This window comes from Ictidomys tridecemlineatus, chromosome 3 (genome assembly GCF_052094955.1).
Source record: "Ictidomys tridecemlineatus isolate mIctTri1 chromosome 3, mIctTri1.hap1, whole genome shotgun sequence".
In the NCBI taxonomy this organism is placed as follows: Eukaryota; Metazoa; Chordata; class Mammalia; order Rodentia; family Sciuridae; genus Ictidomys; species Ictidomys tridecemlineatus.
In genome coordinates, this window is record NC_135479.1 from 21,318,458 (window position 1) to 21,337,204 (window position 18,747).

Below are 18,747 nucleotides of genomic sequence, written 5' to 3' on the forward strand. Positions count from 1 at the left end.
TGCCTCTGATCATTCATCTATAAAATGATGGAACCCGGATCTGTACCCAACATACTTGGGCTTCATGTCACCCATGTCAAAAATAGTTGCTAAAGAGTTGTGTAAAATCTGAACAATGGACCATACATTCTCAGGAATAGTTGCTGATGGATTTGTCTAAAGTGTGAATGCAGGGGTGAGAAATTTGAGTTTTCTATTTTTAAATCAGAATTCATATTATTTCAGAGGCAATGGGTTGTGTGATCTCATTTACATGGTACTAGAACAATATACATGATTCAGAAATAGTCACTCAGGATCACAAAGGCACAGACTTTTACAACCAAGAACTTCATCCTCATTAACCAAACCTGGAAGTGTTCAATGCTCTGTGCACAGAGATGATCTCTTAACTTGCAACTACCCTAAAGCTATACCAGTCCGCACCAGGGGAGCTGATGGCACATTTCAAACCCAGAGGATCTCACACCTTAAATGTCTGCCCAGCTGGACCTTATACTAATTTCTAATTCCTACCAAATTTTTCTCTCCCTCACACTCAAAGAACATAAAAGAATGAGATGGATGAAGACAAGGTAGAAATAATTGACAGGCCACCATTATACCACATATTTTCAACCATCATTAGCTGGAAATATTTTATCCAGAGTCTTATCACAAAAACATATTGTGAAGGTTTCCACTCATCACCTCCAATGACTTGGGATGCAGAAGTTTCGAGTCACCGCCCTGACCCAAGTCTTAGGTACATGCACACATACAACCTGGGGATATTATTAAAATGCAGATTATGATCTTGTAACTCTGGGTTGGGGCTCACAAATCTGCATTTCTAACAAGCTCTGAGATGATGCTGAAGATGCCGATCCCTGGACCATAGTTGGGAGTAGCAAAGTGGTGATTATAGATGATCTCCATCCATCGATCTCGTGGCAGGTCCCCTCAACTGAATGTCATTTCTATAAGCCAGTCTCAATCAACTCAATATAGATTGAGCTGGGTAAATGACACAGCAGGACAGGTGGCATAATTGGAATTCTATTAGCATAGTCTTGCTCAAAGCAAGCTAAACCTGCAGGAGCACTGATTGAGACCTAGAAGGAGGGTGTTTCTTCCATTCTTGCCAATAGAAAAACAGAATGGACTCTGAAAATTAAGGAGATGTATCACCTTGTTCCAAATTATTCCTGGACTCCATGCACAATTCAAGCCATAGAAGTTCACAAGAAATCAGATCTAGCTGGGCGCAGTGGAGCACACCTGTAGTACCAGTGGCTCAGGAGGCTGAGGCAGGAGGATCATGAGTTCAAAGCCAGCCTCAGCAAAAGCAAGGAGCTAAGCAATTCAGTGAGACCCTGTCTCTAAATAAAATACAAAATGGGGCTGGGGATGTGGCAAAGTGGTTGAGTGCTCCTGAGTTCAGTCCCCAGCACCGCCCCCGCAAAAAAATCAGATCCATTAGAGAGAAGAAAAAACACTGTCTACGGTTGTCTGTTGTGTTAGTAGCCCAGCACTAAAAAGTGTGCTTCTGTTTCCCTATGAAGGAGGATTCACATATAAAAATCATCCCAAATTGTCTTCAAGGACAATTTCTTTACTCAGTGAGCCAAACAATGGCTGAAGTTTTAAGAAAAAAACAAATCTAAAAAAATAAAACTGTGAAATGATGTCCTGTTCCACACTAAACTAAACCAGCTTGGGCTGGATTGCATTTGTGATTATTTTTGATGCCATTTTTCTTTGTTTTCAAGAAATTCACATGGGAATGGACGGAGTCGGAGTAAACAACCAACGAAGGAGTAGTTATTAGACACCTACTTGTGCCTGCTATGGAGCCAGTCACCACCCAGGAAGACAAAAAGAAGATAAAAAGTCAGAGCTCTGGAGAAGAAAACTAAAATATGCAACATAGTCCCTTGGCCCAGCTACAATTCCTGTCACCTGTGATCACGGTATGCAATCTTAATAATTACTACCTCTGCTCGTTATGATAATGAAATTGATTCGAGTTGGGAGGAAGAAAGGAAATATGTCTCTTTAGTAAAGCTCTTTCCACCCTCTGGAAGCTTTCTCCCACCTTAACAAAAACTGCATAAAGCCATTCCCGACCCCATGCCCACGGGGTCAGGGGTGACGAGCCTCGCCCCCTCTGCAGCATCCAGACATTGCCACCTGGCCTTCCCCTCACGAGCATCAGCTTGTTTTTCCAGAGAGCAGCAGTCATTACCTGAATGGCAGGTTTGCCACGCAAGCTTCCTTAATGTGGGGCTTTGTAGACATCACGTCCGGGTTGTCATTAGTGCCCTCTGAAAACAGTAATCAGCTGGCAGACCAGAGAAGGACATTCCAAGAAGAAAACGCATTATTACAAATGTTTGGGAAGCCGTGGAAAATCTAATTTATTTGTTTGTTTGTTTGTTGTGTTTGCTTAGCTCAAGAAAAGGGCTAACTTGTACACGATGCATGAGAATGGAAGTCATCCGGATGTACCGAACTGTACTTGGCAACAGTGCTGGGAGTGGGGGAGGGACACACTTACCGGTTGGCAGCCCTGCGGAAGGAGGGGTCTCCCTCCACCCCTGCACCCCTGCAGGAGGCTGAGCCAAGGGCAAGAGATACTATTGTGGGTTCATGGCTTATTACCTTTCTCACTCAGTCTCCTGCTCTTCTCCATACAGTGTTAGGTGGTTAGAAGGTTCTAGAAGAGGCCCTGCTCCAGGAGCTAAAGCATTTTCTGAGTCTTCCCTCTGTCCCTACAGCAAAAATCAACACAGCCCAAGGGAGAAGACGCGGTCACTCCAGTGTTCCCTCTTCCACCCCAGCCCCCATGATCTCTCAGCCACCAAGAGGCCAACATGACCAAGAGGCAGTTCTGTCTCAGTCCACCCTGGAGCTGCCTTAGGAGAGCAGACATGCAGGTCAGTTTCCTTCTCTGTCTCAGCATCGGCCTCCTGACTGTTTCTTCAATGCAAAGGGTTAAAGCCACGCCCTCCAGAAAAGCTATGCTGAGACTTTGGGAAACTGGACAAGGGATGCTGGGGACCCACACCTCTGGGCCAGCTGGAGACCCATCCCAGGGTCCAGAGATTGGGCAGCCTGGACAGGAGAGACCCAGACGCCTGACATAGGGGAGCTGTGCTGATAGAGTCTGGGACTGGGAGTCCAGGGCTTTGGTCCATTTCCAGTATCTTCCTGGCAGGGCCTGGGCTCTGATCCTCCCCTCTTTGCCCACCAGAAGTGTGTCAAGGGAGGAACTCACAGCTGACCCCAATGATCCTTTAGAAATAAAACTTTTTAAGTGGTCTCTGCTACTTTTAAATAATCCAGTGATATCTGGAAGGGGCCTGTGTGCTCACTGGGGTCGCCCTAGCAGAAAAGGGCAGGCACTCACTTCTACCCCCCACCATTTTTCTGGTGCCTGCAGTAACCTCTGATGCTTACAAAAAAAAAAAAAAAAAAAAAAAAACCTCATTATAAAAAGGGAGAAAGATGAATCTCTTCTACCTCCAGGATTTTCCTTTTCTTGGTCACTTCTCATTTCTTCTCCTTCATGTTCAGCCCCAGAACAATGTTCCTAAAAAGGGAGGGTAACAACTATCTAAACTGCTACCATCAGCAAGGGAAGTGTCAGTGAAACCGCAGGCAGCCATCCAGACCTCGGCCTCCCACCCAAACCTGAAGGAAACAATCCATTCTCAAGGTCAGGTGGCGGACAGAAAGTCCTCGTTCCTACCCTAACAACCATCCCTTCTCTCAGTGCTGGCTTGCTTTCCAAGATAACTTGCTTTCCAAGATAACTTTCCATCTTGGCATTTGTGTCTTCGAGGCATCTAGAAAGAAACCTTGTGTATCACCCCACAGAACAAAAGAGAGAAAGAAAATGTTCTTGGATCAGCTTCTCGAAAAATCTTAAACCAGATTCTCCTGGGATGTTTCGGGCCAGTCACGCTGGTTACTTGATACGGTGGCATCTTTCTTTAAAAATTTAGAATAAACAATGGATTGAATGAAAAGTTTAAAAGTCTACAATGTCCGCGCAGCAGCACTGGTTTCTAAATTGCTACGCTGCTGCTCAAGAGCTTGTCTGCCCTTTGGGGCCACCGACTTCTTTACAGTGCAAGACAGGGAGTATGAGATTTCCAAGCAGAGGGCAAAGACGCTTGACAGGAATGTTGTAAGAGGAAGAAGGACTTGTACCAGGACTTTCTGATTTGATTATTTTCTTCTTAATTAGAATTGAGTTTGAGTCTACAGAGAATATATAATAATAGGTAAAGGGAAAATATTAACTGTGCTTTCAATTTCCATAGATGTTTATAGGTCAAAGAGATGGCCAAATTGCACATGAAGTTTCAACAGGACACAGCCACACCGTTCAGTCTACACATTTCTATGGCTGTGCTTAGGCTAACAGTATCTCTCCAACCCAGAGCCCTTACATATTTATCTTCTGGCCTTTAGAGAAAAAGATTTCCAACCTCTGCTACAGATGACAGAGCAGGAGAAAAATGAAAATTACAACCAAGAATGGTGGTACACACCTGTAATCCTGTTATCCCAGGAACTCAGGAGGCTGAGGCAGGAGGATCGAAAGTTCAAGACAAGCCTCAGCAACTCAGCAATACTCTGTCTAAAAAACAAAACAAAACAAAAATCTGGGGATAAAGCATCCCTGGGTTAAATCCCAGTACCACAAAAAAAAAAGGAAAGAAAGAAAATGAAAAGCACAGTAGAAACAGTCAGACCTATCCATCCATATCTCTGTCTCAGAAAGGTGAACAGACCATTCACTAGCAGGAGAGGGTCTTGACCCCTTCACTAAACACAGGCTACTAAAAACAGGTGTGGATCATTTGAATTGTATAGTTTAGGATCAGTGTAATCACTTTAAAGATTACAAAGTGTCTGTGTTTCCCCTCAGGTAACTCATGTTTATGGCAAAAATTAAAAGTAAGACAAAAGATATGTATTGCTTTTTATTTTAAAAACTGTATGCTTCCCAAATAGTTTTCAAGATAATAGTCAATGCTGTCCTTTGCAAAACTGCCAATTTGAACTGAGCTAAAACACACACACACACACACACACACACACACACACACACACACACACACACCCTGATGAGTCACAAACCTGAATTTCACTAAGAGCCTGGGAGGGTTGCTTTGGCCCTTATTAGATATGAAGAGCAAGAGCTCCCCCTGCTGGCTTCATAGACAACCTAGGCCCGGACTCCATGTATTTTCTGATCCAGGATCGTGTCCAACAAAGATCAATGTCCACAGTTTCATGAGGAATAGAGGAGTATCAGACATTCACAATTCATTTCTAAAAGATCATAGCAATTTGAGATTTGTATTACATGTATCATATCAAGGAATTTCTACCTAAACGGAAGCTACTGGGGTTTTACCTCCCTTAAACCTCCCCTCTCCCTAAAAAAAAAAAAAATTAACTATAGCCTTCTACACCACTTTATGGCACATGAAGTCTTGTAACAATGAACAAAGAATTTTATTTCTCATTTGATACAGAATGCTGGCCAAGGGTTTTGTTCTAAATACATTGACTCATGAGAAATTGCCAATATTCCACTCTTGATCCATGCAGATGGCACCTGAATATAATTAGTTCATCAACAATGGACAAGATACCCAGGAGAGTCTGGAGGTGTGCAGTGTGGCAGGTTTTGGTGCTTGGAGGCTGGGGATACAGGACACAAACCCTCCAGCCTCATGAGTTTCCCCAGTGCCTCCTCTGAGCTCCTCTGTCTGATGAAGTGGACAGTGGGAGTTTGTGGCACCTGTTTTGTCACTTGGGCCACTCTGCTCCACTTGATACGTACACTTTGATATATTCCTTAAAATGTCCATGATGGTTTGATGCAATGGTCCCTAGGTTAAAAGCACAAGGAATCATGGCTTCTTATTTCTCAGATCTGCAAACAGTGTGACCAAACTCCATCCTCCAGGACAGAACAAAAGCCATTATAACTTCCACTGATAACATCACACCGTCCAGCAGATCCCAACTGAAGTTGAATGAGAACCATTGGCTGAAGGCTTTCTCCTGAATCTAATTATAATTCAACATAATCTTGTGGATGGAGAGCAGCAAGAACCTCACAGCTGTATGAGATATCAATCACAAGAGCCAAAGCAGAAAGAAAATCATCCAGCAGAGGGAGCCAAAGAGAAATGCATACTTATTTTTTAAGCATGACAGAATCTTAAGACTTGAGAGCCTGTATGTACAACTATAAGGCACCAATTTAAAAAAAAAAAAAAAGTGGGGGGAATAAAAGACTTGAGATCCCAAATGATATATTTTATCACATTGATATTATTTCCTCAAAGGTCACAGTTACCCTGTGCCTTTTGACCCCAGCCAGATCTTGTGATAATTTTTCCCCAAGACAAAGCTGATATGATTCTTTTATGTTCACTTTTACCTAGAAAAACATGCAAACTTCTTATTTAGATCAAGGCATATGTCAAAATGCATTTTGAATATAGTGGACACCACAAAAACAGAATTTTTAAGGGAAAACATTATTTTCTTCCCCTTTAAAACAGATAAACTGGGTTCTTTCCTTCACAATTTACTGACTTATTAACCATCAACTGGGTGCTCACTATGTTGGACCCTGAATCCAGACCTCCCTGAAGGTATTTTACAGTCCTTTGTTGCAGTTGGGGTATTTAAACCCATCCTTCAGCTTGGCTTCCCATGTCAGCTTCAGTGGCTTCCCGTGTCACACAGAGTACATTCAGAGTCCTTGGCCATCAGTGGGTCATGGCTGTTCGCCATTCCATGGGAGACACCATTGGCTACTGTGACACTGTGTTCATTCCATGGCTGGAGGTGTCACACCTGTGCAATGAGTAGGAGAGACAGACTGTTTCCAGATGAGCCTTCTTGAGTCATCACTCAAGGTGACTTGCTCACTCACTCAACACCCATTTATTGGCACAGGCCAGTCCTGAAGGTTACCATTATCCAGTGCACTTCCGTCTCAGGATTAATATGCCAACTGAATTAGATGTCAGAAAAGGGAAAAGGCTTGGAAAGCATTCTCCCAAGGGATATGAAAGCTACTTCAGCACCAAATAACAGCCTCTGGTGATAACAGGGTTACATCTGCCAGATGGCATCTGTTCTTGCCTCCTCCTGTCTCTGCCTTGTCCCTCCTTTAGCCACGTGTCCTGTTTACATCCACGACAGACTTACTCGTTTTTGTACCTGGCTGATACAAAATACTCTCATATATTTTTTCCCCTTTTATTTTATTTTTGATTGAAGTAAAATTCATATAACAAATATAAACCAATTTTTTTTTCTTTTAGTCTCCTTTTTAGTAATTATTATTTGACTCGTGCAAATTTGTGGGCTACCATGTGATAAATTAATACATGCATACAGTGTGTAATGATCAAATCAGGGTAGTTAGTATTTCCATCTCCTTAAGCTTATTTTTTTAAATTTTTGATTAATACATAATAATTGTGCATCTTTATGAGGTCCTAGGAATTTCTAATGATTTGGGGCAGCTGGTGGAAGGAGAGCTGGACTGGGCGACGCGTGTAGGGAAAGGAAGCTGCAATCATGCAGACTGTGTTACCAGAGCCCTAAGCTGCTGCCCTACTCAGGAGGTGTTAGGGTCTCACCTGAATCATTACTAGTTTGCTCTTTAGCTTTTCATTTTAAATTGCATTCAAATCTGTGTGCACGTTTTTTGCCACTGGTACTACTTTCCATCTCAATGATTAGAAAAAAAATACATTTGAAAAAGTGATACATTGCCTATACCATTAACCTAAATCAGTGTTTATCATGTGTGGTCTTTGTGTTTTCTTTTTAAAGATTAGGAAATTGCTCCACAGACAATATCCAGTGGCTTCCCATGTCACACAGAGTACATTCAGAGTCCTTGCAGGACATTGACCATCAGCAGGTCATGGCTGTTTGCCTCTGCCCTCTGTTACTCCCATGTCCCTCCCAACCCTCGGCAGTAGCACAGGGCCCTCTGCTCCACCCACACTCACCACCCTAGACCTTTGCCCCGGGAAGTTCCTCCACCCAACTTCTAGATGGCTCTTCCTCTACAATTTTTATTCAAATATCATTCCCAGCAAGGCCCAGCTTATTACTCTAAATGAGAGAATACCTTCCACCCCCACCCTTTCTAGCTGTGGCCCAGGAAGCTAGGTTCTGCCAGGGAAGAAACTTATGTGTTTCTGGATCCCTGCAATCAGGAGCTGGCCCACAATCACATTTATGCATATTTGTGAATGAATGAATGAATGAACAGAACATAAAATGCTCGAAAAGGCTCATCTTGATAAATACAAGTCCCTGGTCTCCCACTCCTGAACCTTTCTTTCCAGACTATTTTAGCTCTTTCTTCTTGTATAAGCTTGCATATTTCCAAACAATATATTTATAGTGCTTCTTCTTGATTTATAATTTAAGACACTATAGACTTAAATTCCTGCTGTGGAAGTTGATGATACAGGTTCTGGATTCTTACACCACCTCATCTCACACCAGCATGATTATATCAATCACTTTAGTGTGTGTGTGTGTGTGTGTGTGTGTGTGTGTGTGTGTGTGTGAGTGTGTGTGTGTTGGGTCTATATTCCTCTGCTAGAATGAGCCCATGTTTGTCTATTTTGTTCATTGAAGAACAGTGTCGGGTAACACAGCAGACCCTGAATAAATATTTATGGGATGATTGAATGAATTCTCAGGTTTACATCATGACTTATCCACAGGATGCATTGCCCATGTCCCTCCTGACTGCCTGGCTAGCTACTCTTCTTTAAGCACTGCACAGGCATGTCACCACCTTCTGGAAGCCTTCCATGGCTCACTCTCATCCAGCTTTCCTTGGGGATCCCATCTCTATAGCCCCCAAATCTTTTCACCAGCACATACTGATTTCTAATTACTGATTTATTAACCAACATCTCCCATGAAGCTGAAGCCTTTTGGCATCATGGATGGTGTCTTGGAGATATCTGGATCACCCCCGCTTGTCTATCACAGCATCAGACCCATTGCAATAGATGCTCAAGCAGCCCAAATGAAAAACACGGGGCCCTACCTGACACTTTGAAGCAAGAGAGAAAGGATTCTTCCTGTCCCGGGTGAGCCCAGCAGTGAGTCACCACCACCACTGACAAAGTTAGCTCTCTTGCTTTTCCTTTAACTCTTCACTTCCTCCGATTCATCAATCTCAGGACATTCCATGCACCTTATTTAATCAACCATTGAGCTTCTTTCTGTCCCCTTGAAAATAAAAATAACAAATTTCAGGTAATAGTTACATCATCAGGGCATCATCATTTCTTTCAAAGCTAGGATCATGGTGCTACCAGACCTGATTTCCCAGTGCCTCCGACAAAATGAAAATATACAATCAGTTGCAACCCTTCCCACACCGTTACCACTAACAGCCCCCAGCAGTGGTTCTGGAGCCTTGCCATGCATCCGGGTCACCTGGGAATCTTGTTAGGACAGAGATGCAGGTGGCTGGGCCCTGCCCCTACCCCAGAATTTCCACAGAGGATTTGAGGTGGAAGTCTGAGAATCTTCATTTGCAACAAGCTTCCGTGGTATTGGTGCTGCTGGTCTGGGACCACCCTCTGAGGTCCCTTCCTCTCCCATAACTTTCCAAGTGGCTCAGGCATTAAATAGATGCATTTGGAGATGGGTTAAACTCCCCTTCCCTCACCAAGACAAGCAGCTGTTGAACCACTTCTCAAACTTTATTACACACATAAACCACCTGGGGAACTACTAAAATGCAGATTCTTATTGGGGCAGATGGTAGGGGAGCTGGCTTTGGGGTGATGCCAATGCTGCTGGTCCACAGAACAAATTCTGAATTGAAAGCTTTACAACTTATCCCAAGTAGATTAGCACTAAAGTGATTTTCTTGGCTCTCAAAGCTTTGAGAAGGCTCAAAACATTCGATTTCGCATCAGAGCACTAAAACTACCAATATACTTTTACTCTTTGCTTAAATTGTTGACAGAATAGAAACAGGTTAACGTGTTCACTTTCATCCACATAAAACTTTCATTATCAGTGGGACGGCTGACTCACTGGCACTACCCAGAAGTACTAGCCTCTATTCAAACAACAGGAATAGGACCCCAGAGGGATGGCTGGGAGGGTGGGACTGTTGATAGGCGCTGATTAATTGAGGAACTCGCTCTTTGTCTTATGATAAATGGTGATTTGATACATAGTTTCAGCATTTAGCCTTCCGCTGACACTCTGCTTCTAATGCATTATTAAGCCCAATTCTACCCCAGATCTGTTTTCTGTTTTCTTTTCTCTTTCTTGATTGCTTGCTGGCTGTCTTGCTTTCTTTGGCTAGAGATTTTAGTGATGGAGAAGTCAAAAAGAGCATAAACTCCTCCAAAACCTTCCTAATCCCCACACTCCCTTACACCTGCAGGGGAGGGTACCACCTACATAATTTGTGGGTCCCTGATGGAAAGGCAGGACCCTGACCAAAAAATTGTTGAAACTTTCAACACTGTGACAGCAGAGAATTAAATGAGAGCCAGATCTTCTAAGGTCAGATGTCCCTGAGGCCAGCCCTAGGTGAGGAACTCAGACTGGGAAACCCCATGAATTTGTAAATTCTCATCCTCCTCCCTTCTCTCTCCTTCTCCCTTTCCTATTTCCTTTATGTCAGGAAAGAAGAGCAAGGATGAGAACAGTGGTGTCATTCATCCCATGGGTGAATAAAAACTTGCTCCTGTCTCCTCTTCTTCTTGCCTTTCTTCCTTTTTTCCTAAGTAACTCAACCTCCTGATTAAGAAAAGCCTAAGTAGATGCCACTGATTCCGAGGGCTAACCTGAGATCTACCTTTGGCCTGACTGTGATAACGTGGTTTACCTAACCTATGATAAGGAAATGGACTACACAAATATGATTAGAGGGGAGGGTGTGTCATCTCCTCAAATGACAAGCTTTTTAAAGTCATCAGACAGCAGGTCACCATGGATTCTGTTCAATCCTCCTGGTTTGGAAGGTGCAGATGGGGTCCAGAGCATATCCATTTTGTGAGGCCAAGCACCACCCTTAGAACTGCCAAATTAGAGATGTGCTGTGAGTGCAGAGGACACATCCCATTTTGAAGATTTGGTCCAAAATCAAATAAAATATCTCATTAAGAATTTTGGGCTGGGGATGTGGCTCAGTTGGTAGAGTGCTTGCCTCACATGCACAAGGCCCTGGGTTCAATCCCCAGCACCACAGGGGGGGAAAAAGAATTTTATATTGACTATGTTTTGGGCTAAAAAAATATATACATACATATATATATATATATATATATATATATATAGTGAAAATATGTACATTATTAAAATGAGTTCCATCTGTTTCTTTTTACTTTTTTTACATGTCTTAGTAGGAGACTTCAATTTCCCTGTGGGGATCACAGTTGGACAAAGTTCTGGAAGGGGATCTGAGCTCTGCTTATCCATCTTCATTGGATTATCAACTCCATGGGGTGGGAATACAGGACCAGCCCTAGACGTCACCAAGGGAGGAACAACTTGATAGCTGAGTTCATCTCTCAAGGTCTCACTACACCAAGTTTCCTTCTCAAGTTCTCTCCACCCAACCTCACTCACACACATCTTCATACACACACACTCTCACACACTCACACTCACACTCACACAGAAGCTGGCAGACTTTGGGACAGGAGCTTGTCTGTGCATCTTTCTGTCCTCAATGCCCAGCACAGTCCACCATCTAAGTGCTCTGTGTCAATCATCCATAGCTCCTCCCACTGGCAATACTTTGGGGTCACTTGATATATACACTTCAAAGTAATCACATTGGCTCAGTTATGTTTGCCCCCAACAGGCTGTCCTCCAGCTTATCTAACATAGCTACATGAATTCCACCCACACCCATGGCAATGCTACCAGCCTGATATATGTTGAATGGTAGATGTTAGCGGCCCTTTTCTTGTCACCACCAAGTTTATAATCGCCATACTTCCCCTGTGATCACAGCTGCTATGAGTGGCTACAACTCACTGGGTGCTTCCTACGTATCAGGTGTCATGTCACGCATTTCAAGGGTGGCATTTCATTTCATCCTCACAACACTACTCTGCTGGCTCTTCTCACCATCCTCCACCTGACATGTGGGAAAAGTGAGACTCAAAGAGGTTAAGATCCTTGTCTAAGTTCACGCAGCAAGCAAGTGGCCCAGGCAGATTCAAATGCACATCTCCAAGGTCTGTGTTTCAATCTGCGATGTCTACAATGGAGCACAGTGCTCAGAATCATCAGCGCAGCAGAGAGGCCAAAAGGAAGTGGGGCCATTTTGAACAGTGAGTGAATATTTGCACCAAGACAGAGCTCTTCTTTTTCTTCTTCTATTTTTAAAAATGCATATATTTCTCAATAAATTAGAAAATAGAAAAGGTAAGCCATCAACCTTTTTTCTCCAAATCAAGGAACACATCATCTGGCATATCCTTTCTGCCAGAACACGTGTATACACATAGATGTGCACCCATGTACACACGCGCGCACACACACACACACACACACACACACACACACTGCATTTCAGTATAACATGGGTCATATCTAAGCAACACTCTGGGAAAATACACTTATGAAGAAAATGGAAGAGTCATTCAGAAGAAATTGCCAATGATTTTTTTTATGCCGAAGCTGAAAGTGTGAAATAATCTTTGAAAGACAGATTTAAAATTTTTGCATTGGGCTCTGGTTTAAAGCATTGTTTTTGTAATCAGCATTCTTCTTCATCAAAAGAGCAGATTCATCCCAAACGGAAGATTTCAACGGCAGCGCTTTTACTCTAGGGATTATCACCTCTGGGTATAAATATTGAAGTGCGATTTTAAAACACCAAGCTTAAAAATAATACCAGAACTACTTGCTAAGTCCATTTTGATAGAATTTCTAAAAGCAAGATCTTTGAAGGATTTTATTGGAGTTCTAAAAAGAGGCTACATGCAATGCTCTGCATTAAAAATGTTGGATAAAATTTCTGGGTGACTCAGATGCAAGATGACAGAGACAAAATGGTCATAATCCATTACAGCAAAACAGATGAAGAACTGTCGTTTTAATACAAGAGCCTGACAGGCCAAAATAACTGGTTTCTATTTTCACTCTTAGATGAATCGATGATCATATCTTAGGTTTGTCATATAGTTTTTCAGTTTTGACATTGCGAAGGCACTATGTCAGTGTAATTAGAGGAGAGAAAGAAGGACCTGAATTAGACATTAAGAAGCTCTTGCTGAGTTTTAAAACATTCTGGTCCAGTGTCATACTAATGTTCGATAAGCACAAATGGTGGCCAAACACATATGACAGTAAATGCTGTGCTTTTAAAAGGCCACCGGGTAAATCTTTAATAAAGCTTCAGATGACTTAGGAGCAAAATGAATCCTGCAGCAGGAAACAAACTCAGTTATTGGCATGGATCAAATTGCCCAGAAACATCGTGTGTCAACATGAACATCAGCATCTCGGGACCCATGTATTACTCCTCAGTTACTCCAGGCTTCCTAAACCTGTGGTCCTTCTGACAGTTCATTTCACAGGGATGCATTTGTTTGAGCAAAGGGAACATGGCCACCAGCCTGCCCACTCTATCAACGCAAGACTTGGCCATAAAATCCTGCTCTATTTTGCTCTGGGCTGAAATTGTTTAATATCCTTCAACATATGCATCGAACACAAAAAAACTCCCCCAGGCTCTCCTTTCTTTTCATTGCTTAGGAAAAAAAAATGGAAAACACCGAGCAATGAGGCGTTGAAAATATTGGTTACATCACGAGAAACGAACAGAAGCAACTCATTCTAGAAAACAGAATTCATAAACCAAGGCCCCTCCGACACCTAGTGAGTCCCCAAGAAGGTGTAAAGTCCTTGGTTTAGCAGGCTGGGAAGCACATCCTGGGACTAAAACCCCCAATCACAAGAATGTGTGTAGTCGGCAAGGGCTGTTGTCACGAGGGAACCCTGTGGTTCCAGTTCTCAGCCTTTGCTTTTCTAAATTTAATTCAGAGGCTGCTCACAATGGAGCTGTTCCTCCCTCCCCTCTGATGCCGAGCAGGATCATGAAAGGATTGCTCACATTCTAGGCTAGCTTTCCAAGCGCAGCAATTTAGCAAGGCCCTGACTCATAATAAAAAGTAAAAAAGGGCTGGGGATGTGGCTCAGTGGTTAAGCACCCCTGGGTTCAATCTCTGTTAAATAGATAATAATAATAATAAAGTTGTTATTGTTAGAATGTTTATAGATTTATTGAAGACCACTTCTTACCTCATTTCATCCCCTCTCTACTCATCATTTCCTCTCTGGCCCACCCCTGCTCATTTCCCTGCCCCCAAGCCTTTGCACATGCTGGCCCTTCCATTCTTGACACCCAGTCAAGGTCTAGGGTGAATAAGTGCCCTAATTGTCCCCATTCTCTCCGGGATTTCAAATCCTATTCCTATTTCATGCTCACCCTCCACAAAGCCTGCCCTGATTTCCTCAGCTGAAAGGCCCCACTTCCTCCTCTAATTTTCAACACTACTTTCTCAGGACTCTTGCCTCCTCCTGTTATACTTGCCCACATCAGTATTTCCTCTGCTGGGCCACAATCTCCTCCAGACTCGGACCATTCAGGAAGCACTCAGCAAATGCTTGTTGAAAACAAATTGTTTTTCTGTTTTTAAAAACCAATTGTCAGAAAGTTCTTTCATGTTTTACCAAATGCATGGTCCAGAAGATATTGACTGTCTTAGTCTGTTTTCTGTTGCTAGTAACATAACACCACAGACTGGATAAGTCATAAAGAAAAGAGGTGTATATTGGTTCATGGGTCTGGTTCAAGGTTGAGAGACCACATCTGATGATGTCATTCCTGCTAGCAGAGTCCCCGGGTGCACAGGATATATCACACAGTGAGAGGGAGTGTGGGAGACCTAGCCAAACTAGCTTTTATAGCAGACCTCTCTGCAGATAACTCATTAACCCACTAATCCATAAACTGAGTGAATGGATTAACCGATCATAAGTGCAGAGTTCTAATGACCTCTTAAAGGTCCTCCTTGGTCCTATCTCTTAATATCTCATAATGGGGATTAAGTTTAACCTGAGTTTCACAGGAGACAAGTCACATTCGAACCATAGTATTGATTTTTTTTTTTTTTTTTTTTTTGCACAGGGATTGAACTCAGGGGCACTTGACCACTGAGCCACATCCCCAGCTCTATTTTGTATTTTATTTAGAAACAGAGTCTCACTGAGTTGCTTAGCACCTTGCTGTTATTGAAGCTGGCTTTAAACTCATGATCCTCCTGCCTCAGCCTCCAGAGCTGCTGGGATTAGAGGTATGAGCCACAGCATCTGATTTTTTAAAAAAATATTTATTTTCTAGTTGTAGTTGGACACAATACCTTTATTTTATTTATTTATTTTTATGTGATGTTGAAGATCAAACCCAGGACCTTGCACATGCGAGGTGAGCACTGCTGAGCCACAGTCCAAGCCCCTTAGTATTGATTTTTATGGGCAGTTTTCCTAAAACCTGTTTACAACGCCTAAGAAGAGCATATCATTCTCTTTCTCTCTCCCTCTCCCTATCTCTCTTTCTTATTTCAACCTCCATCCTATGTTTTGCAACAAATTTTCAATATGGACTTCTTCTACTCAGTATGGTACTATGCATAATTTTTTTTTACTTCCATGTGTGCACATTAAAAAGTAATGACCTGGCATCCCACCAAGCGAAATGCAAACACATCTGCCATGTGTGCTCTGAAAAACTAATTAATAATACATGTCTTCATCTCCTTTGATGTATTTAAATACATTGTACCTTGCTCTGGGAGGATTCTGGGTCCATGATCACTGCCCATCTTACAGCTTCCATTTCAATTTTGTGCTATTAGGAGTAAATCAAGGAAGACATCCAAAGAGTAGGCTTCTAGAGTCAGGTGGAAATAGAATGCATGCAGTATATACTTATATTAGCCTATTAAGCAGTAGTTTAATTGATGACAGTTTTGCTTCTACATTGGGTGGTGTTTGCAAGAGAGTTTTCCTGAGTCAAACAATGGAAATCAATTTAGAGAGCAAAGATGTTGCTTAATCTCAACTTTCTGTATTTGTACTGTTGCCACAGGCAGGTCATTAACCCCTGAACGCCTCAGCCTTCTCATTTACAAAATGAAAAAGATGTCCTGTGAGGTTTTCAAGGTCTTTTCCAGATATGAGAGCCAATAAAGTTCTTGGTGTTTAAAACTGAGCATGATGGGGGCTGGGGCTGGGGCTCAGCGGTAGAGCCACTCGCCTGGCGCATGAGAGGCCCTGGGTTCGATCCTCAGCACCACATTAAAAAAAAATAAATAAAACAAAGGTATTGTGTCCCACTACAACTAAAAAAATAAATATTAATATATGTTATATATATACATATATATTTTTTTAAATAAAAAATGAGCACAATGAAAAACAAAAATACACAGTAATTGCCATTTGCTTACTCGTTTTCAAAAATAATCAGTTTGGGTTGTTCAAATAACATATTAGTACATCATAAAATCGAATCACTGTCCATTTCTTCCCTTCAAATGCCATCCCAAAAAGTTCAATGTTAATTGGCAGTTGTCACTTATGTTATGGGCCAGGCTATATGGGCAAAGACCAAACAGACTCCATTTTACCCTGAGACTCCATATCACGTAAGAAATGCTTCTCCCGTGGGAAAGCCCCGCCTCTGTACCCATTAATAGTTGCCTAACATAGCATCCTTGGCTACACAAAATGGCAATTCTTATACAATGTAAAATTGTTCTCATCGGTTTCCATTTTTCTTGGGCAATGTACCTTGTCAGAGATTGACTGTCTAGATGTTAGTAACCACTCTCTAACTTGTTCTGAAGTAGGGTCCTTTTGACCCACTTCCCTTCTGCTTGCTTGCTGCTATACCTACCTGGAAAGTCCCTTGGGAAATAACCAAGGTACCCACTGCATTGTCTCCCTCACTGCCCAGTTCAGCTTCTGTACCTGCTTGCTTGCAGCTACATCAACCCAGATATGGTTTTTGCCTTTAAATATCCTAAAATGCTCAGACTCAGGGCTGTTCCTTGCAGAGACAGTTATGGGTCCTGTAGAGAGAAGTCGCCGGCTGACTGGCTAAATAAAGACTCTTCCATTTGGACAAAACTGGGACTTGATGTGTTCTCTGAGCGAATTGCCCCACAACAGCTTAAAGGTAATATTTAACTAACGATCTTACAACCTATAGCTAGGCAACATCTTCTAGAGACTCCACAAACGGTGTCCAAGCACCAAATAGACTACATTTTTAGGTTCTCACAATTTTCTGAATGAAATGATCCACTTTATGTGATGATGGAGAAAAAGAGAGAAAACCCCAGGCAGCGGTGAAGTCTGTACCAAATGGCACCTTCTCCCAGGATTTGAGTGGACTTTTGGAAGATAAAAGTGAACTGAAATTGTGGTGGTAATTAACACAGGAGGGAGAAATGTGGGACTCAATAAGTTGGAGGAAACCTTCCTACATAGCTTGTTAGGTCCCCTCAGCCTCTCCAGAACAGAATACCCAGCAATCTTCTTCACTTAGTTCCGATGCAGGCGCTGCACACTGGCCAAGCCCACAACCATGTTCCCAGTCACATGGCCCCACAAACCCTCTCCCAGCCCTGAGAGGGGATGCCCTTGGGGGTCCCCACTCATTTACCCAAGTCAGGACACAAGGGGTCTATCTTCCTGACTCATCCGAGTCCTCATGCCCCAAGCCCATTCGGTCAACATGTAGTGTCACCCCCTTTCTCCACAGAAAAGTCTTAACTGGGCTTCTCCAGAAATCTTCACCATGGCTGATTTTAGGACTGTCAGCAAACGAGTCTGCAAAAGAGTTCAATGTAGATAAACTTCCTATTTTCTTGTTGCCCTGTCTTACTTGGCTGGGAAGAAAAGAACACTCCAGGTGATGGACACCCCTTACTAGTTTTTCACAAACATGTGTCCAGTATAGTAGTTTGTAGAAATGTTTAAGCAAGGACTCTGGCCTTGAGCTGGGGCTTCACAGAGATGTCTACATTTCTAAGATAAGAAAAGTTACCAATTGGGCTCCCTGGTAATAACTGGCAGGGGGAGGAAAGAAAGGGGAGAAGGTGTTGTCCTGAAGGGTTAACTTGCCCAGAACAGTGAAAGAAAGAAAGTCTTTTTTTTTTTTTTTTTTTTTTTTTTGGTGGTGGTGCTGGGGATTGAACCCAAGGCCTTGTACATTCCAGGAGAGCACTCTACCAACTGAGCTATATTCCCAGCTACCCAAAAAAACCGCTTTTATGTGAACTTCAGCAGAATGTGAACTTCTGAGCCCCTCCTCCTACATGCTGGGTATAAAATTCTGAAACTCTCTGAACTCAGGGTTCAGGGGATTGATTGATTACAGCAGAAGCTGTGCCCTCTGAACCTGGCTGCAGCCAAATAAAACTGTTTCCTGCTATCTTCGGTGCCATGCCTCCTCTGTCCCTACCACAAACAGAGGAATTGGGCCAAAGTGTGTGCACATACCTGCTGGACCTGAGAGAGGTGCACAGGAGAGATCAGTATGGCTTGACCCCATTTTGACACGGAACATCTTACATCCTTAGAAAACCTCTCTGCCCTGGAAAGGAATGTGGGAGCCCAGGAATGGCTTCGCGG

General features: G+C 42.8%; 1 long non-coding RNA gene and 1 other non-coding gene across 2 annotated transcripts; one reads left to right on the forward strand and one right to left on the reverse strand.

The window, feature by feature from the left end:
- Positions 1–6,306: 6,306 nt before the first annotated feature.
- On the reverse strand, positions 6,307–9,820 carry LOC144375775 (uncharacterized). Its single transcript, XR_013435659.1, has 3 exons — positions 9,737–9,820; positions 9,107–9,291; positions 6,307–6,873 (listed from the first exon to the last, which is right to left on the reverse strand). It is a non-coding gene; the product is annotated as an uncharacterized LOC144375775 (long non-coding RNA).
- Positions 9,821–11,204: 1,384 nt separating this feature from the next.
- On the forward strand, positions 11,205–11,278 carry Trnav-cac (transfer RNA valine (anticodon CAC)). The gene has a single exon. It is a non-coding gene; the product is annotated as a tRNA-Val (tRNA).
- Positions 11,279–18,747: the final 7,469 nt, after the last annotated feature.